The 16844-nt window shown below is 39.8% G+C and overlaps 1 long non-coding RNA gene across 4 annotated transcripts; it reads left to right on the top strand.

Annotated features, from left to right (window-relative positions):
• Positions 1-6: 6 nt before the first annotated feature.
• LOC108446073 lies at positions 7-16075 on the top strand. 4 transcript variants are annotated; one of them, XR_001861180.1, is made up of 3 exons: positions 7-517; positions 1253-1420; positions 14727-16075. It is a non-coding gene; the product is annotated as an uncharacterized LOC108446073 (long non-coding RNA). The 4 variants fall into 4 exon arrangements; XR_001861182.1 differs by having other exon boundaries at positions 1292-1420; XR_001861179.1 differs by having other exon boundaries at positions 7-1420.
• Positions 16076-16844: the final 769 nt, after the last annotated feature.

The following is a 16844-nucleotide window of genomic DNA, read 5'->3' on the forward strand; positions in this document are numbered from 1 at the left end:
TACCACGTTGTGTTCCTGTTTTTTCTAAAACAACAAAAAAAAAAGTTAGAGCTTCTGTTAACTTAGAATTTGAATGAAGCTGTTGTAGTCTGTTGGCTTAAATTGTCCTTTAAAACCCAGAGTGGTTTTGTTGAGCATGTGTTAGTTGATAAAATGTGTAGAGGAGGGAGAAAAAAAATCACTTGTACTAAAGGGAAGCCATAAGCTTTTGGTCTCATTCAAATAAAATAGTCAAGGTGGATCTGCGATACTTGGTTGTTGTTCAGGAACTGCTGAAATTTTAGAACAGGAGAATCCCTCTGAAGAAATGTTTTAACAGCTTGGAGGTTACCAGAAGCTCTGAAAGACAGTTCAGAATATATTTTCTGATGTCCAGAAATCTGCAAGTGTCAATTTTGTATTTTAACTCCTTCCTTTTACCTGACTATCAGGGAAGCGTGATTGAGGCTGACCTGACATGTCATGATGTCGACTTGCTAGGTGGGGTTCGCAGGGGACATTAACCTTGGAGTTATCGGTAAGACAACTTTCTTTCTCATTTCCTTCAGTAAGATGAAAGGGTTGGGGTGGGAGGAGGGAGGATATGAACTCCACAGACCTAGGTACTGGAATAGCTTTCAAAATCTGCCATTACCATGGAGAGATTTCAAGTGTGGAAGGTAAAGGTTGAGGTTAAATTTGTCCATGTTCAAGAGAGGTATGGCATAGGTTATTGAAATAAATTTGAAAATAAAGACGACTTGCATTCCGAAGAAAGGTGGATGCTCTTTTAGGGATGCTGGAAGCATAAAACATTTTGAACATTTGAATTTTTCCTCTCTAATTGAATCCCAGGTATGGGTTGGATTTCTTTCCCCAGCTGTGGAAAAGCAAAGAGTTTGCAGCACACTTCTTCAAAGCTTAAGAATGCTGTTAAGAAATGTCTCCAGATAGATCTCTGGAAAATAATAAAATTTTGCCTTGGAAATAATGAAACTGGCATATAATGAGTTCGAATTGTTTATGTATTGAGCATGATAATGCTTAGAAGGCACTAATTAAGAGAGAATTGCTTTTGTACCAAGGGACAGTTGTAGTTGATCCCATTATAAAATCCCCCTGGATTTTAATAATCATCTCTTTTTGTGGAGGGCATATGTTGATTCTAGACAAACAAATAGCAAAAGCTGAAGAACGGGTTTGCAAATAAAACCTAAATAGTCAGACATGTTGAATCCTTCATGGCACTTGCTCATCTTGCACCTTTCCTCAGACAGCAGACTTGTCTTTTCCTGATTGTACATTCATGCAGTACTTGGAAAGGAGCAGAGAAGTTGGAAAAGCTTACTAGGCTAGAGGAGCATTCCAGGTGCAGTCATTGTTTACCGTGGGACTGAATAGCATGCCAGTTCTGACACCAACTGCAGAAGAAATGTGCCTGGTGAGTACAGGTATTTTGTAAGGATTTTTCAGAAATGAAGTATTTGTTTAATTCCAGACAAACTTTACTCAGCATACTGTGAGTTGAGAACACTTACGATCACACAAAGTCATCAATGTTATTCACTTGAAACAGAAAAAAGAGAATCTCTTAATTCTGGATTCTCCAATCTGCATGTCCCATAGAGCTACTGATAGTAAGTGCGGTAGGATGTGTTGCATATGCTCAGGTGGCCTGTCTCTGGGAAAGGAAGCAGATGGCAAGGTCCTTACAGGAGAAAAAACCACTGAATAGATTGGCTTTTGCACATTTGGAGGTAGCTGGAAATAACTGGAATGGGACATGCTCCTTTCATAAAACATCAGTCTCTTATCAGTGAAGTTTATGAGTTTAAAACACAATGTCAACATATATTTATGTGATCGTAAGCTGCCAAATTGCATTAAATGCAAAAAAAAGGGAAAAAGAATGAAAAGCAGACCGAATTCCACTTCTGCCCTCCTTGCTTCAGACACAAGCTTCACTTTCTTCCTTCCTTAGCATCAGTGAGCATACAGTCTTCTCATTGGATTTTCCTGTTGAACTTCCTGCAGAGCTTGTGTAAGTGTAGGATACACAGTTTTTTCTCTCTCTGTTTTTAAATCTTCACAGCAGCCTGTGAGAGGTGGTTGTATTTCCGTTTTAATTTCAAGGAATGAGCATCCATTGCATCAGCACCTGTTCACATGACATTATTCTTTATGACATACCTCCGGACATTTCAGATTTGGTGTGCAGAATGTGCATACCCAGCTGAAATTTCAGAAGGGATGTGGTGTAAGCATTAATTTCATGATAGGAAAGGAATTTAATTCTGGAGAACATTGAGCTGTCTTAGCAATGGATGCTTCTTTCTTTTCTGAAGTTCCCTGCTGTGCTGCTTTAACTGCTGCAGAAAAAGGGAAGTGAAATGCTGCATGGGCTAAAAGGCCTGTGATTAAAAATAGTTCAAGCGCATAATGGAAGATGGTATTGTAATGAGTGTACCTAGGAGACTGAATACGTGTTGCACAGGCAGCAATTTGATGTTTCTAATAGTTTCTGTGCAGTTTGTGGATACAGACTGCTTTCCAAAAGAATTCTTTGAAGCACGTTCTAAGGTGCCATGGTGAACCCTACTTTTAAGTAAACAGATTTTAAAGTTCAGTATATCGAAACAGTGGGACAGAGATTTAGTGTAACTTTTTGCTGCTTATACCTATAGAGCGAACTGCAAAAAGGATAAGAACACCTTGTTTTAAGTTAAAGTATGTTTTAGCAAGACCAGAAATGTTGAACTCATCTTTGTGCATTTCCATTCAAAACCAATTGCAGTTACAATTTTCTCCCCTTTGTTCTGGGTGAGCCCTTTCCTTCTTCTTATTCTGCCCAGTGTTGGCAGTAGCAATACTGGAGATCACAGGCGAGGAATTCTTCCTGCACTCAATATCATGCATACATGAGGTTGTAGTGGCTTGGAAGAACCATTGCAGTGAGCTTTATTTTCATGCAAATCTTTACTGAGTGACTTCTGTAAAATGCAAATACTGGAGGCAGTGTGCAACTTATCTGCAAGAATTTAATATGCAGTTTTGTTTAAATGGTACTGATCTCAACATCCAAACCATCTCAGCTGATATGATTCTCACAGAGAATCTGGCTGAGGTCAGACACTGAGTATGGAGCGTTCCGCTTCAAACAGCAGGAAGAGGTTAGAGGGAACTGAAGACAATTTCATCAGCTGTTGATGAGCAGCTCCACAAAATAGGTTGGAGTTGCTGTTCAGTTATCAGCCATTGGCGCCTCTATTTACCCAGTGAAACCTGGAGCATAAATGATTCTTCCTGTAAGACAGCAGGTCAAGCCTATCAGTTAATATTTTATTTATCACTTGATTTTCCCCTTGAACACCTAGCAGTAGTAGCCGTTCTTAGGGCTTCCCCATGTTTCTTGTTTTCTTTGGTTTTGCTGGCCATTAGTGTACAATCAGTTTGCTTCCAGGTGGAGGAGTACTAGCAAATATGTTCTTCTTATTTTTTTCTCCTGCACATATTAGAAGGAGTTAGAAAACCATATATAGCTGAGGAAGCCCGAACCTGCAGCCCAGCAGCAGCAGCTGTGAGGGATCCTGCATCTAATTAGAAAAAAACTTCTCCTTGCTGCTTTTTCTTCTGATAAACTTTTATCTTGGAGAGCTTGTGCTCTCCATGCCCTTCTCACCAGTCTGTGTTGCAGGACCGTGCTGTAATCTAGCTCAAGTGGCAAGTGTCCTGGAAACTGCTGCTGGGAGGCACTTAAGGCAGATTTATTTTTTACAGTGTGAAGGATTTCTTCTCTTAAATAAAATGACATAGTTAAATGCAGAACAGACTATTCCTGTTGGTGACTTTAGGCAGGTTCTAGATCTTGTGCGTCAAATAAGAACAGTGTGGTGAGATGCCTCTGAGCCAAGCTAAGCCTTCCAGCCAGCTGCACACACATCTTCCAAATCTCAACTAAGTTGTCTGGTGCAAGTGCTCCATGTTAGTGGATCATTTGTACAGGAGAGGCTTTAACATCTTTGTAGTATACTAATCTATAGATAAACATACAGGTGAACTTTTGCACATGATGCCTCAACAACATTAGTTTTTCCTTTGAAAATACATGAAGTCTTTTGACAAAGTAAGAGAGCTTTTAGCTACAGCTAGGTAATACTACATAGACACTTCAGCTCCAATGTCTTTAAAGGGCTGTGTGTGTTCTGACTGATACCACATCTGTGGTGAATTTCATTGAACTAAAGTAGTCCTAATTGGTTTTGAATCTAGTTTTTGAAACTAGTTTTTATCCTGCTGTATATACTCGCAACTTATCTGTTGCTTTGTTGTGAATGGTGTATTGAGAAGATGAAAGCTGTGCACCAAGTACATTGCACACAGATACATTGGCCTGTTCTCTGCCTGGAAGTTACATTCTACCTGCATGATAGAGGATGAGTTCTTGTCTGTCAGCTTCTGAAAAGCTGCTGAGCTTCTATCGGGAATACTTTTGAAACAGAGCAGGGACTTGTCATGCTAGGATGTACAGACAAACTAACTGGCAGAATCTCCAGACGGGCAAGAAGCAGATTTATCCTTGTGTTTTTAGAACCATTTAAATAATTTCTATTCTTGTGTATAGAAATTATTTCCTTAGAACACTGCGTAAGCAATTGCTTAAGTTTGTTGGCAGAACAGTAACAATGGCATCTTGAAAATACTTTGTTATAAAAAATTTATATGGTTGGGCAAAAAAGGCATTTTCTTCTCCTAATAAGCTTTATTTTAAGAACCTCCATAAAAAACTGAAGGAATATAAGGCAGTTTAGTAATTTGCAGTTTTTATGCACTAGTCTTTTTCCAGTACCCAGAACTGACTACTGGGAGTTTTAGTGCCTTCAGAAAGAGGACTGGGTGAACCTAAATTCTTGCAACTTAAAAAACCAGGTCTTGAAGGACTTTGGTGTGGTTGGAGAGAGAGGAGACCATACTGTTGGGAAGAATCAGGCCCTCAATTTTACCAGTGCCTGATGGTTTACAGAAGTCCGTTTCTAGTCTGTCCTAGTTTCCAGTAGAGTTAATTTCTTCTCATTAGCTGTTACAGCACTGTATTTTGGATTCAGAATGAGAAGGGTGTTGATAACCCACTAATGTTTTGGTTTCTTCAGTAAGTTAAATTCATCCTAAGTCAAGGACTTTTTTTTTATTTCCTTGTCTCATGTTCTGCCAGTATGGAGGTATGCAAAAACCAAACAAAATGGGAGGGAGCATAGCTGGGACAGGTGACCCAAACTGACCAAAGGGGTTCCACACCATAGAATGTCATGCCCAGTGTATAAATTGGGGAGAGTTACCAGGGAGAGCCAATCTGGGTTCTGGAAGGGGCATCTGGCGTTGGTCAGTGGGTGCTGAGCAATTGCATTGTGCATCACTTGCTTTTTTTTTTCCTTTTTATTATCATTATTATTATTTACCATAATTATTTTATTTTATTTTAATTTCAATTCTTACACTGTTCTTATTACAACATATAAGTCTTACTTTGATTCTCCTCCCTATTCCACTAGGGTGGAGTGGGATGTGAAGGGGGTTTAATGAGTGAGTGGCTCTGTGGTGTTCAATCTCCAGCTGGGCTTAAAACCACCATGTAGTCTAACCCTTTTTCAGGGCTTTTCCAGTTTGAAAATGTAGCAGTTTACTAGCTGGAGGTTCCTTGTCTCAGTTGAAGCAACTTGGGAAGTTGGGTCAGATCTCTTAAGTGATACTTGATGGCCTTAGACCTGGAACAGTCATGGATTGTTTTTCCAGTTAGTTAAATTAACATTTAGTGCTTGCAGTTGTTAAAAAAAACCAAAGACAAAACAACCAGCCCTTACAAAAAACCCTAAATTGCAAACAAGGAAAGCCGGCATGGCTGTACCCACAGCACCCTGCAGACTGGGCACCTTTTCCTTTTCTCCCTGGGAAGAGTGGAGGAGTTGCAGTAGTGTCCTTGTAGGTAGGTGGTACCTGGTCAGGTTTGAGAAACACCCCACTAATGCAGCAGTTTAGGAACAGCTGGATCATTTTTCAGTAAACATGAGTTATTGGCAGGGATGGCTCTAGTCCAACATCAGGTCTGGGGCCTCTTACTAAAGTTTGCTGTGTGCCACTCCAAGAAGAGGAAAAGAACTGTCAATTCTTTTTGCTTTCTGTTTTTGCTGGTATGGCCACTTTCCAGTATTTTATAAATCTGTTTGTGCTGCAGTGTGCAGTCTCTTCCCACCTTGGAAGTATCCTTGATGCAGTGTCAGGAAGGTCAGAGTTAAAAGGACTGTGGTGACGTGTTCACGGAATTCTGCTGGGAATCCAGAGATCTTGTACAGTGGTAAAAATTAAGCCAGGAGAATATTAGCACACTAACATTCCTGAGGACAGCAAGTCATGTTCAACAGGGTCAAAAACTGGAGGAGTGTACATCATAAAAAGGTCCTTTAATAGCCAGATAGCTGAGCAGTAAGCTCATAAATAAGGACAGTCATGCTTACTCCAGAAAGTTGAGCAGCCACCTTTATTCTCCTGTTTCCAAACAGTTCTGGATTCAATTAAAAATTTTTGGTGGACACAACTTTAAAAATTACTCTTAATCATAACCATTTCTGTCAAATTTGTTTTTCTGCCCCACGCATTTTCTTTCAGCTATTATTTAGGGGTTCACTACAAAAACCCTATTAACGAATACCTGGTCAGTCTTTATGCCATACATGTTGTTTTGGATTTCTGTAGCTTTGGTTTTCCAAATTGTTGTACCTTTGCAGGATGCTAATACATTGCATTACATCTAATAAGCAGTCTTTAGGCTTTTTGATAGAGCACTGCTGAGCTAAACACATAGGTCAGAGGCAAAATTAAATTTCATATTGAAGAGCAAGTCTTGTAGCAGTAAAAAAAAGCTGAATTTGCCAGCAGGATTTCTCAGCTGCTTCTCGTTCAGATTCAAAGTGATACTTGACCATCAGTGCTGTTCCCCTTGTTACAATGAGGCTGCTCTCTGGAAGCAGTTCTTGCTACTCTGATATTGTACAAACCAATGAATACTAGTAGAGACATTGAATTTAAGGTTCCTGAGAAATGAGGACGCTTAAACCCTTAATGGTAGTGTTGTAGCTTCTCGCTTCTACTCTTCCTTTCCTCTCCCATTGTGTGGGTTGGATGTACACCCGTACTTGTCTCCTTATGCAGAGAGAAAGAGGAGAAAATTTGTTCCCTGCAGTGTCTTGGATGTGTTGAGCCAACAAGCTGCTGGTGCAGGTGCAAAGCCCTGTTGCAAGGTTTGATGTTTTTTTGAGTGGACCTTGCTGTTTTTCAAATGATTTTTTGATGTGGTATGTAAACATAAAAATACTGCAGGTTTCTTCAGATTTCTTTGATATTATTTCTTGTCTACATGAAGTATGAGAACTTGAGTTACTAATTTTGTCAGTATTTCTAGATGATAGATGTTGCACAGAAACGTAGGCATATGCTTAGGAGCTAATTTGCTCGTAAAATCATTTTGTGCAAAAACCATTCATCATTCCTCATGTCTGTGAAGCATTAGAACATATATTTTCTTTAATGTTCTGGTAAACATTAAATCTTCTCTATGTTTCTTTCATGGCAGTTCATAGAAAACAAATGTGCTTTTTTCCCTCTCATTTTTTGCTTGACTGACTCTTGGTTGTAAAGTTTTAGCCTTTTCTCTCATGTCAAATAGATGTTTTTCATCTACATGCCTTAGGAGTCGATTCAGAAGGTTTTGCAGTGTAGCATGTAAAATCTAAAGGTCACAAATTAAATCTATTTCTCTGGGCCAAAGTGGGGTCCGTGCAGTGAAGGCTGCACCTTCCCCACTGTGGGAGGCTGTGTGGCTGGAGAGGGAGGTATCACCACCAATGTAGGTTGTCTTTTTTCCTTCATTGGAAATAGCTTGAAAAATCCTTTTAGCAGCTAGGCTGAGGTTTAAAATAGAAGCAGCTAAAGAACATCAAATGTGTAGCTGTATCAGTAGAAGTTGCTGAAATGAGATACAAATGTGCAAGTATTTGAGTAGCTCTGTGCGATTTTTCTGGTATAAGATGTGTGCAGTGTGGGATGGGCAGCGTGTTTCTGTTTATACATATGGAAGAAAACTAATGTGGTTGTTCAGCTCGTAATTACTGTGATTAGCTCCACCCCTTCTTTGACTGAGGAATAAGTAATAATGGAAATTTGCATTTAAGGAATACATGAAAAGCAGTGCTCTTCTGTTATAGCAGAAAGTCTTAGAGTCTAGCATAAGGGCTTAGTGTCCAATTTTGCAGTGGGAATAATCATCCTTCTTCTCAGAGGCAACACTTGGAATGTTTAGTTCTTTAACTTCAGTAATTTTCACTCGTTTGAACATCTTACATTAATTCTGTGTTTTCTGTTCTCTAATTATACAATAGCCATATATTTGAGTTCTTGGGATTCAGGTGTGACAACCTGACTTTCCATGAAGATTATTTCTGCAGGGTAGAGTTTTTTGGCATTCTGAAGAAAATTGCTTAATTTTTTTGTAGACTTACCTTGTTTGAACTGTCAAGTGCGACTGCAAGCATGTGTCTGCAGATATGAAAAAAAAAGAGTGGAAGTGAATTAGCTCAGAAAGTTTTCTACTCAATACTTCTACAGAATGGCTGATCTTTGGAAAAAGAGGGGACATCAGACATTTAGGAAAACAGTTGTACATTAGACCAGTATAGTCAGTCACCACTTCACTAATGGACTTTATTCTCCCTTCTGAAGGTCTCTTAGTAGTGAAGAGTGGAGTTTGTCTCAGAGGTCTGTAATTTGTTTGAGCTGGCTGAAACAAATATTTTATGTTTGAGTGCACACAGGTCCTTGAAGTCAAAGCTGACTTCATTAATTTCTCACACTAACACTCTGGTTTCTGGTTTGGCCACAGTGCAGGTTTTGTTTAGGATTGGGAATGAAAGCTAGGGAAGGGCCAGGATACTGCTTTTTGTGTGCTTGAGGTAGATGGCTGTAGGAGAATAAATCATACAAAAGGGTTAAGTATGGTGGATCCCATCATTTACCACATGACTTTCCAAATGAGAAACACTTCTGCTAGTCTGATTTTACTGGGAGAGTGTTGGTTACATCTCCTTGGTATTATGTGTGGCCATGTTTCCATACTAGGCTGGCAGCTATTCCGTGCCAGAATGAGTAGCTACATTAAAGGAACCATAAAGAACTTTCCAGGAAGTGAGCAGGAAGGCCAAGACAGTGAAATACGTGAAATGATTTCAGGTGTCCATCTTAAGATGTAGGTGGGTAGTGATGGACCATTCGCCAGCTGAGGGCAACTGCTGGCAAGTTATTTGTAGGTTTTCCTTTCAATTAAAGTAATCTGGTGATAATGTCCATATACAAGGCTAGGAGAAATGAGTGATGCGTGTGAGATGCAGATAGTGGCTGCTTCTACTAGCTGTAGACAGGGAATAAAGCACGTGACACAGATCTGTGTGGGTGAGCCGGGGAATTCCACCCAAAGACTGGAAAGACGTAGCACTCCTTGTGCATTACAGGATCTTGTTGAAGGACTGTTCTGTCTAAGTGTGCTATGGAGTTGTCTGGCAGGCAGCATGCTGGAGACGCTTGCTGTTTGACTTCAATCTCCCTGTAATATCTCTGAAGAACACATTTGGGCTGTGCTCCTGGAGTGGGTCATCTTGCTTTCCCGAAAACGTGCCCATCACGGACCGGTAGACTCCACTTCTGAGATGTGCATATCTGGCAAGTAAAGTCATCTTAGGTTTTTGAAGCAAAAATGTATATGAAGTCTAAAACCCTGAATTGAAGTAAAAGTTTCCAGAGGAATTTTGCATAGGCAGTTAAAGGACAACTTGCGGTAATATCAAAGTTGCATTAAAAGAAATCCGATGTAGTCTGGTGATGTGTTCTCGGTCTTCTGTGTTATATCTTAAATTTTTCTAAATATGATGACTCAGTGCAAAGTAGCAGTAGTATTTAGGTAGGGAGAAGAAACCTGGTAAAGCTGCTGGTTGTTTTTTAAGAAAGTAACATAAGCCTTTTTTTTGTTAAGAGAATGCTTGCAGTGGGCTGTATCTTCCCATTTTCATCTTTTCCTCTCAGCTCGATTAGCCCCACAAGGAGTGCACCCTTTGGAGGAAGGATACAGGATAAAACTGCTTTACAAGTGTATGGCAGCAATGGAACAGCTTTTTCCTAGCATGAAATCCAAATCCAAAGTAGCGACTTGCTTGTAGTCTGGGTAACCAGGAGAGGAGTAGGAAGTACTAACACTAAATGATATCTGTGCTGTCTTCTGTGGCTGTTTCAGTTTGAGCTCCTAAAAGCTTGAAATGCAAAGAAGTTGAGTGTTTTACATCTTTTTAACCATTATGTATTTCTTACAAAGCCTCTAGTAATGAGTTAATTAATGCAGGACAGACCACAGGGATGTTTGGTGTAACTTTTTTTTCTATTCATAAATACATGTTTTTCAGATACTGAGCTGGATCTGGCCATAGAGATTGTGAACTTTGCTCTTGATGTAACAGAAACATGGGGTACATAATTCACATTGATTCTCTATTGTCAGGTACTGTGTTGGTAGATGAAAATTAGATAATGATGCCTGAATTGATTAATCCTCTGGGCCCTGAGAAACTGCAGTGTATAAATACGTAAGAAGACCTCCAGGAGGAAGCGTGGGATTGGCAAAGCTAGGTGAATCTCAAGCAAAGACAGACTCCTTTTTGATGCACAGAGCCTCTGCTTGTGTTAGCAAAAAATTCTTCTCTGTTCCAAACTGAGACCACAAAATCTTTGGTGAGAAAAAACCCCACAATTAGACTTGAATACCAAGAGCCTGAGAATGATTGCAGTTACTTACAGAGATAGGATTGCTTGATGAAAATTGAGATATAAGTGTGATTAGATGTTCATTCCGTGTTGTTACACTCATGGTTCAGTCCTGTCGTTAAAACAGTTCAGCCAGTGCAGGTGTCTTACAGGCTGCCTGTAAGAAGATGGCTGATGGCAGAATGAAAGGAGAAGCAAAGCCTGGGGCTGTGTAAATGTGCACTTTTTTTTTCTCTATTAGTTATCTAAATAAGCTATTTTAGAAGCTATAGTTATTAACAGCAGTCAGAAATCAGGCTCTGAAAAAGTTAAAACTCATTTTTATATCCTCAGTACACAAGTGCCTGGACCCCTTTATCTACTAATAATGTTTTAGCTTCCAATCTCATCTCATCTCATCTCATCTCTCATAATCCTTGAAGAACATTCATGATACTGTATGAATTGAATTGGTAAGTTACCTCTCCTTGTGCATGTGGAGAAGTTTGATTGTTGGCTTTCCTGAAAGGATTTCAGGACTTCATTTATGCCATCTGGTATTACAGCCTCTACACACACACTAGGATACTAAAGCTGTGTCACAGTATCAAGTCAGTTGGAGCCTGGATATGCTTTTAAATTTACTAAAAACTAGCAAAATTCCTATTTCCCTGTAAGTGACCCTTCGCCTGTGGCAGTGCTGTGGGTTGTAGCCTGCAGGGCAATGCTGCTCTTCACCTCCTGACTGATGCAGCTGCTGGCTGATGTCTGGCAGAGCAGGAAACAGGTGGAAAGGGATACAATTACATCCTGGATTCTTGTGCTGGGTACCATGCTCTTAAACTTGTTAGAATAGTACCTGGAATAATCAAGCTATGCTCCACTACTCGAATCAAGTTTATTTTTAGCCCAGTGGTTTTTGAATTGAAACTGCTCAGGCAAAACTTGTTTTTGAAGTATTTATAATTGCTTCTTACAGTGTTGCACACAAATTTCAGCTGAATCTGGACTGAAGGAATTTGGGCATACCAGTAGATGGCTTCTCGGTGCCTCTTTGTGACCTTACACTGGGGGAAAAATGAAAAAAAAAAAAAGAAGAAGAAATAACTGACAAGTAGAGAAGTTGACAGAAGATTATATGACTCCTCAGTTTCTTTTCAATATTTATTGTTACATTTTTTCCTTTTCTAGGTGTTTTCTACGTTTCCTGGACTTAGGCTTTGTCCCTCTCAATCTCTTATGGTTCATCATGCACCAATAGTCAGCGTGGTCAGAAGGCTTGGCTCGTACTTACCTCACAGTTTAGAACTGATTCTCCTTGAAAACATTTAGGAAGCAAAAAAAAAAAAAAAGAAACTAGTAGTTCACATTTTTCTGGTTTTCTGTATATTAAATTGAAGTGATTTGGAAGCTGGGTTTTAATGAGCTTTTAGTAGAGGTGAGATAGAGAAGTTTTTGTGAGATAGAGAAGTTTTGCTCACTATATTTGTCTGAAAACACCTTTCTGGGTGTCACCTGACTCAGTGCCTTCTTAGGTACCTGCTGCTTTGCAAGACTCAGGTAGAATATTTGTGAGACTGACACAACAAGAGAGGCAGAGTAGGATGAAAATCAATTGTGTTCTCAGAAATGGGGCTCAATGCCTGCTTTTTTCACATGTGATTTGGGTTGGGAGAAGAATTGAACCAAATAGTTCTGGTGTTTTGTTCATTGATAGCTGATGAAGAGCAGCACAGAGCTGCATGACCTGGCTGAAGGAGGGCAGCCCTTGGGAGCTGGAGAGAGGTAAGGCATTGGTACACCTTTTCCTTGTTCAACCCTTGCTTTCCTTGTGTTTGACCTATGCCTATAGCCTCTCTCTCTTTGGTCACAAAGGTGTCAGGCCCCATACACCTGCATCCTTTCCAGTTTCTCTCAGGGAAGTTCCTGGTCTTGCCAAAATCCAGACAAAAAGTGTAGCTTTGCCTGCAGCTTTTCAGCTGTTACATGTTTTGTTGTGGAGGTCTGTGCTTGGCTCTTTGTGTTTGCACTGTGTGTGACTCCTTCCCCTTTGGGCTCGGACCTTTTTCCCTTTTCATGATGGCTCTTCAAGACTTGGTCTTCCAGCCTCCTACCCAGTTTATGTTTACAATATGTAAAATATTTTCAGTCCTTTTGTTCATTTTGGTGGGTTTTGTCCATGAATAGGACCTCCTGACATCACTCAGAATTTAGGGTAATGTCTGAGGTGTGGAAGTAGTAGGTGATGTTTGAGGTGTTGCTGATAGAGGTGATTCTGCTTCATTGACTCTAAAAACCTTCCCATTCTGTTGAGGTGTTCCCATCTCTGTAGTACTGCCTTCCTAGCGCTGCTGAGTTGGAAGAGTTTCCATCTTCCAGAGCAGGAAGGACAAGATCAAGCCTTTTTTGGCTTTGGGGCTTTGCTCTGTTGTCTGAGCCCTTTCTGATAAAAATTGCACGTCTTGTGACCCAAGAGTTTTAGGTCCAGAAGTCAGCTTGGTTTGAGTGAGCTTTAGAGCTTTATATCGGCACACTGATGGCAGGACCCCATCAACCTTCCCTGTTTCTTGCAACAGTGTTATTTGTTGGTTGCATTTGAGGCGAGTGATTTTTGTCTGGGTTCTTTGATCTCTGGTCTCTGGAGTGTGCTGGATCATCAGCCTGGCTTAGCTAATGCCTCTTAATCTCTTCAGGGTTCATTCATTTTTTAGAGAAACAGGACATTGTGATCACAGTTCTTGAATCTTAAAATCTCTAGATTCTCTGGAATTGGTGGCTGTTTGGTATTCATGGCTTTTGGCTGTTGGTCTTAGAAAGTGCTCTTGGGGAGCATGGTAGTGCACTGCCTCCCGCAATAGCACCTTGTTGGTGACACCTTGACAGGTATCATCACTTACACTTGCATAAGCAACATGAAATCTTGCAGCCTGTTTATTCATCATTCATGTGAGTAGATCAGAGTAATTTAGGACTTCAAATCCTTGCCTTGTCTTGAAAAAAGAGTAAGTAAACACCATTTAATGTCACTGCTGCACAACATTATGAATTGCCTGAGCAGATGTTAGTGAAGTGACTGTTGCATTTTATTTCATCTGCAGGATGTTCAGGTTGATCCCTCTTTGAACAGTTTCTCTCTCCTTAATAGGCAGTTTGGAAAAGATCATGATCTGTTCCAGAATAGCTGGGTTTTCTTTTTATTATGCATGCTTAAGAGAAGCATCTAAAAAATCGCAGGAGGAACAGAGTTAAAAAGAAGAAAGCCTTACTGCTAAACTCAAGAAACATGGATATACATAACTTACCATGGACCAAACCTCCGAACTGGTATTCAAAAACTGAAGTGTCAAAATAGCTGAAATCAGCTCTGGCAGTATGTCACATTTCTTTTAGTGACCTGAAGCAGTAGCTCAGGTGAGCATCACCTGCATTCTTGTTTCCAGATTGAGTCCTAAGTTTTAGCTTATAGATAATTGTACAGGTGCAAGGAGTTGTAGCTTATTTTGAAAAAAAAAAAAAAAAAAAAAAAAAAAGGATTTTTCCAAGTCTGCCTCAGTAATTTGGGACATTTGGTGGCATGTGAAATAGGTGACTTTGTTTCACTTACCTTTGGCTTTATAGAGAGGCAGGAGGATGGTGTAACACCTGCTCATGCTCACTGCAGTTCTGTAAACAAGTGTGTGTGAGAGTTGATTAACTATTTGCATAGTAATATTACTACCTAGCAGTCTCAGATAATTCACCGTGTTAATGAAGAGCCTTTTCTAAGATTGTGAATTCTATTTTATTCATGTTTGCTGCTTTTGTATCTTCTAAATGCCAGCTCTGTCTTTTCCATGGGGTAGGATTGCAAGATCTATGCTCTTTGTTTTAATAACTGTCTCCTCCTTGAAATGCCATTATTTCTGGTCTGTTTTTAGATGATGAAGGATAGACACTGTGATGGGCACTAAAGCATGGACTTGAAGTGTGCACTCTGGTGGCAGGTACTCTATCTGGTCCCGATGGTCTGACGTATGTGCGGAAGGCTTAGGTGCTGTGTGTCTTAGCTGTGGTTTTCTCCATTTATTAATTTCAGTGTTGATTGAAATATTTGTCTTTATTTATAGCATATCCAACAGCTGTGTTGCAACAGAGAAGGTAAGTTTAGAGCTTGGGATTGGGGGCAAAGGGGTTGACAGCCAAGCTCTGGACAGTTAATCTGTTTCTAATTTTTTTCTGATACAATCCTTAAAGTTTATGGACAGATGTTGGGTTTATGGGCATTTGTCAGATTGATCAGACAGCTGCTAAAACTATTACAAAATGGCAAGAAACAGGGCATTTATTATACATTATATGGGGAGGAGAAGAGACTAATTTAATAAATTAGATTTTTAACCATTCTTGGAGTATTTATTTGTCCTTTAATTTACAGATGCAGATGCAAATTCACCAATCTGTTCAGTGAGATATTTTTCTTGTTCATTTTCCTGATTGAGAATTAGCATTAGTGTCGCACTTGTTGCTAGAAACTATTGAGCTGGTCGTGCTCATTTTTCTCTGTTGAGCTCAGTGAGTTGTGCTTCCCACTCTGTGATGGGGAATTGCTGGTTGCTCTTAGCTTTGCTTTAAAGATATGAGTTCCTGGGTTTGGTCAAGTTTAGGATATGTTTTTTCTAAAGCCTAATAAAATTAGCTAATACATATCTCGATTCTTTGATGTGGGTTATAAAGGACTTGCCTGTGAATACATATGAATTACCTTGTTTTGACAGGTAATTAAATCTGGATCTCTTCCTTAGGTAACAAAGCAAACAGTCTCAGATATGCTTTGCTAGGCTGAATCATGTGTAGACAGCAAGGTTTTATTACCTGTAGGGACAAATGCATTGTAAGAACATGAAATCTGGATGACCTTGAATGAAAACAAAAAAAGAAAATTTTATGAGATACAGTATATTAATGCCCCAGCTTGGATGTAGGAATTCCTGAATATGAATTTTGTTTTAACTGTCATTAAAGCTCTGTGTACAATCTGTACTTCTGCAGGAAATGTGAAACATCCCAGGGATTGGCAGGCTGCCTGAAGAACCCCAGCACCTGCCTTTCATGGCAAGGGACCTGAGCATTGACATGCCCATGGTAGCAGTTCCAGGTGGGTGTGTTACCTGTATTTGCAGACTTTTCTTGTTCTCTGCATTGTACAAGAAACTGCACGTGCCTTGTACAATCTGTTTGGTCCTCTTGTAATGTCCAATTTTCCTAATAAACATCTTTTGAAGTCTTTGCTTTGTGGCTGATTTCCAAGGGTCCAAGTGTTCCCATGTGTTAGGTACATCCTTCTTATGTATTCTTTGGATCATGCATGCTTCCCTTGAATAAAAACCTTATTTAAAGCTGCTACGTCCACACAAGACCTTTGCTAGTAGTTTCTCTGTTTTGAATATTTTCTTGGAGTGTCCTGATGCTTAAGATCAGACAGAAAACCATTGTAAGCAAAATCAAAGAGATTTCTCATTAAGAAAAAATAATTCTGAATTTGTTTGGGAAATGATGGTGAAACAAATGGGAAGTTGTGATCTTGGGCTTTTGTTCCTGTGAAGTGCCAAGTCCTGTGGGAAAACTTCAGCCATATGAATGTGAGCTACCTTGCACTTACATGAACACCTAAGAGTTTGGGTTCATGCTGGCTTGCTAGTTTTTGTTTCAAAGGAGGACTGAGAAGAGAGCAGAATGCACCCAGTGATCTTTAATGCACTTCCCTGTGTTTTCAATATGCTTCCGTTTGTTTCTTTCCAGGGAGGAGAGAAGGTAGCCTGTGTGCCTGTGCAGATCTGTTTTCAAGAGGTGAAAATTTGTGTGTGTGCATATGTGTATTAACTTCAAAATCCCTTTCTTCTATAGCAGTGTTCTGGCATGTCCTGGAGTTCAGTTTGGCTTTGTTTTTCAGTTCAGCTGGGCAGACATTACCAGAATCCCTCAGAAAGACACTCTTTTTTTCCCATGCTTAATCCTTTTTACATGCAGTATTGTACTAATCTTGCTGAATAGCAGGA

This window comes from Corvus brachyrhynchos, unplaced genomic scaffold (genome assembly GCF_000691975.1).
Source record: "Corvus brachyrhynchos isolate BGI_N302 unplaced genomic scaffold, ASM69197v1 scaffold454, whole genome shotgun sequence".
NCBI classification, from domain to species: Eukaryota; Metazoa; Chordata; class Aves; order Passeriformes; family Corvidae; genus Corvus; species Corvus brachyrhynchos.